The 3,785-nt window shown below is 46.3% G+C and overlaps 1 long non-coding RNA gene across 1 annotated transcript in view; it reads left to right on the top strand.

Annotated features, from left to right (window-relative positions):
- Window positions 1–525: 525 nt before the first annotated feature.
- LOC125442040 overlaps window positions 526–3,785 on the top strand; it is an 8,839-nt gene continuing 5,579 nt past the window's right edge. The window contains exon 1 of the long non-coding RNA XR_007245929.1: window positions 526–688. This is a non-coding gene — a long non-coding RNA (uncharacterized LOC125442040). The remainder of the gene's footprint in view (window positions 689–3,785) is intronic.

Genomic DNA, 3,785 nt, shown 5'->3' with positions numbered 1-3,785 from the left:
TCAGCATAAAATCCTTATCTTCCAACATATATTTATAAACTAATCCCAATATTTTTCCTTTTAGTATTTCATGGCTCTTCAGCCATTGAATTATTATACAGTCACCTTTTATTCTGAATTTCTTTAATCTTTCCCAAATCCCTCTTAATACCAGCCAATTCTCTTTCCCTCCAATTTCTATTAGATTTTGTAATGATATAACCTCTCCTTCATGGACTAGATCTGCCACTTTTTGTATTCCTTTTTCCTTCAGGTTTTTTATAGTTTTCCATCCTTCTTTTCCAATCACACTTGCCACTGGAGCACTGTCCAGGATGCCAGGCATCCATTTGCTTCTCCATTTTTCCCATATTTCCATAATCACTTTTCTTGGGCCTGTAACTCTTTGTTTTACGTTTTTATAATCATTTGTGTAAATACCATATTTGCCTATTCCTTCGTTTACTTCATTTTCAAACTTTATCCATTTTTCTATATTATCTTCTTTTATGTCCATAAAAGTTTTTAACTGGAACGCCTCAAAATATTCCTGTGTCTTCGGTATTCCCCATCTTAGAAGTTTATTTGGCATATATACTACTTTGTTCATTTCTCTTGCATTTTTCTTATCAAACACCCATGCTTTCAGTTTCCCATCCCATTCCTCAAATTGTTTTTTAGCAATCTTCATAGGTAATGTTCTAAATAAGTAAAACATTTTAGGTAATCTACACATCTTTACTGCTTTAATTTTCCCAGCTATTGATAGAGTCTTTGACTCCCATTCTTTAATCTGCTTTTGTATTTTTTTCCATCTATTCTCATAGTTATATTTAAACATCTTTTCTATTCTATTAGAGATTATGATGCCTAGATATTTAATTTTCCTCTTCAATATTTTTTATCAAACTGTTTCTTTTCTATATTTACACCCAATATTTCCGTTTTGTCCATATTGACAGTTAAACCTGAATATTTCTTAAAGTCTTCTAAAATTATTTTCAACTGTGTCAACTGGGTTAGTTGTTATCAATAACACATCATCTGCAAACATATTTATTCTTATTTCTTCTTGGTTTATTTTATATCCTTTTATCCGTCCATTATTTCTAATTCTATTGGCCAGAAACTCCATTGCTATCGCAAACAGAGATGGAGACAGCGGACACCCTTGTTTAACCCCCCCTTCTAATGTTGACTATTTCTGACATACACTCATTTACTCTTATCCTAGCCTTGCCATTCTTATATAATTCTTTTAATACTCCTATAAATCCATCACCAAACCCAAAATTGTGTAAGGTTTTAAAAAGATACTCATGTCCCACTGTATCAAATGGTTTATATATTTTATCATAGCATAATTTAATCATAGCATATTTTTTATTCTTCCTGCAGCAGTTTTAGTTAATGTAATCTTAGTACTATTGTCAATGTTTTAGTTACTGTTAATGCACTGGCATAGAGTTGATGTATTGATACACTGTGAACTTATGGTTGTAAATGTATTGATATATTGTTAATTGATATTTTCTATGTATTGACATTTGTCATGCCAATGTATTGCTAATATACTGATTTATTGTTAATGTATTGATAGTATGAATTTAGTACTAATGTACTGGTATGTATTATGTAGTGCTGCAGTTATTGTTATTAGTTCATTGTTAGGCTTGGGGTGTTTAAGTCGCCCTCAGAAATTTCACTCTTATTATTATGTAGTTTTCATGTATGTTATTAGCATTGACTTTGGCTCATCCCGCACATGCAGAATAATGCACTTTCAAACTGCTTTCAGTGCTCTTTGAAGCTGTGCGGAATGACAAAATCCACTTGCAAACAGTTGTGAAAGTGGTTTGAAAACGCATTATTTTGCGTGTGCGGAAGGGGCCTTAGTTACAATGTATATTGTTTTATTTATGTTGTTAGCCTCCCTCAGCCCTTCGGGGACAGGGCGGGGTATAAATCGAATTACAAATGCAAAAAGTACTTGGCAGAGGTTCCCGGCTGGGCAGATTCTGAGCAAGTTACCCTCCTGTGGCCTCCATGAAGCCACCTCCATGAAGCCACGTATGCCCCCTTGGATCAGGGAGTGAAATTGTGGCCCTTTCACACTCCTTCACTTACACTAGCTGGGTTAAAAACAGCAGGAAGGTGCTTCGTTCCTTCGGGCACTTCTGCCTGCCAGTCTCCCAGGGTCCTCTCTGTTGATCTCCCATTCCGTGGCAGTAGAAGGCACACAACTGAGTAGGCTTTGCAAGCATCAGCCACACTGCTTCAATGCATAAAATGCCCACAAGATACCACCACTGATTGCTTGGTAGTCCAAAAGGGCCTTGAGGTTGCCAAAGGAAGTTTCCATCGTGCTTGGGCGAAGCAACAGCTGCAGCCTTTGGAGCTCGGTTAAACCCCACCTGCTCAACAAAGTAATCTGAAGGCCATTAGATCAGAAGGGGGGGGGGGTGTAAGAGAAGGAGGGTGGAAGGTTTTGAGGATGGAGGAATCAAGAGTTGAGTGCCCCAGTACTGGCCATCTGGTGCACACGTGTGTGTCTGTATGTGTGTGTGTGAAGTGCTATCACACTGCGGTCATTTATGGCAATCCAGTCAGGTTTTCAAGGCAAGAGGGGAGCAGAGGTAGTTTGCCACTGCCTGTCACTACATGGCAACTCTGGTCCTTCTCAGTGGTCTCCCATCCAAATACTAACCAGGGGCGACCCTGATCCAATTCCGAGAGCCAACAAGATCGGGCTGGACCCAACATGTTACTGGATAAAGAACTCGGCACAAACCGGGGGACCTTTCTGGTTTACCAATCCCACTAACAAGTCCAGAAGCAGGATATCCTTGGGAGCTGGCTGGGCCTCCAGTTCCAGTGGCATGGCGGTGGCGAGTGTGATCAAGTCGCAGTGGACTTTTGGTGACGCCCGCATGGGCTGTCCAAGGCAAGAGCCATCCAGAGGTGGTTTGCCACGGCTGGCCTCTGGGGAGCCCCGCTTGGGGCTTCAACAAGATCTACCAGAGTGCGGCCACACAGCCCGGAAAACCCACAATGACCTGGCTTCGCTTCCCAGATCTGGTCCAGCCCCACTGGCCTGGTTAGCCCGGCACAACACCAGTGGGCTGGTTCTCCTGCATGGGCTCGGAACCAAGGGGCCCCCATCCTCAAAAGGCCGGGCGGCGACGGCTGCCCCAAACCCTGGCGCTCCGAGGTCCGCCCAACCGGGCTGCAGCCCCAAAGGGCCAGGCAGGCGGCCGCCCGGGGACAGGGAGAGCGCGCGCTGGGGGCCGGCGGGCGGGGGGCGAAGAGCTCGACCGCCCCCCCCCCCCCCCACCCGGCCGAGCCAGGAGAAGCCGCGGGCCGGCGGAGGGCTGCGGGGCTCCCGGGCCAGGCGCGCACAAGGGCCTCCGGTGCCGCCTCCGCCGCCCGCTGCCCACCCCGCGCGGATGGGCGCCTCTGGACGCCGTCCCTCCGTCCTCCGCGTGCGCGCGCACCGCCTGGCCCAGATACGGCGCCCGGTTGCCACGGCAACGGGGCTCTGACTAATCATTTGCGCAATGACCTTTTTCCCCCGGAGGGAGGGAGGGAGGGAGGGAGGAGGAGGCAGGAGGCGGGCGGGGAGCCCAGCGGAGCCCAGGAGGGAGCGGCGGCCCCGCAACCGGGCGCGTGGGAGGGCCGGGGAAGACGGACGCCGCTCCGGGATGGACGAGCCGCAGCAGAGGCTGCCTGGGAGGGAGGGAGGGAGGTGAGAAAGAAAGAAAGAAAGAAAGAAAGAAAGAAAGAAAGAAAGAAAGAAAGAAAGATCA

This window comes from Sphaerodactylus townsendi, linkage group LG12 (assembly GCF_021028975.2).
Source record: "Sphaerodactylus townsendi isolate TG3544 linkage group LG12, MPM_Stown_v2.3, whole genome shotgun sequence".
Lineage (NCBI taxonomy): Eukaryota > Metazoa > Chordata > Lepidosauria > Squamata > Sphaerodactylidae > Sphaerodactylus > Sphaerodactylus townsendi.
The sequence above is the reverse complement of the archived record's forward strand: the minus strand, read 5'-3'. Positions and strand labels throughout refer to the sequence as shown.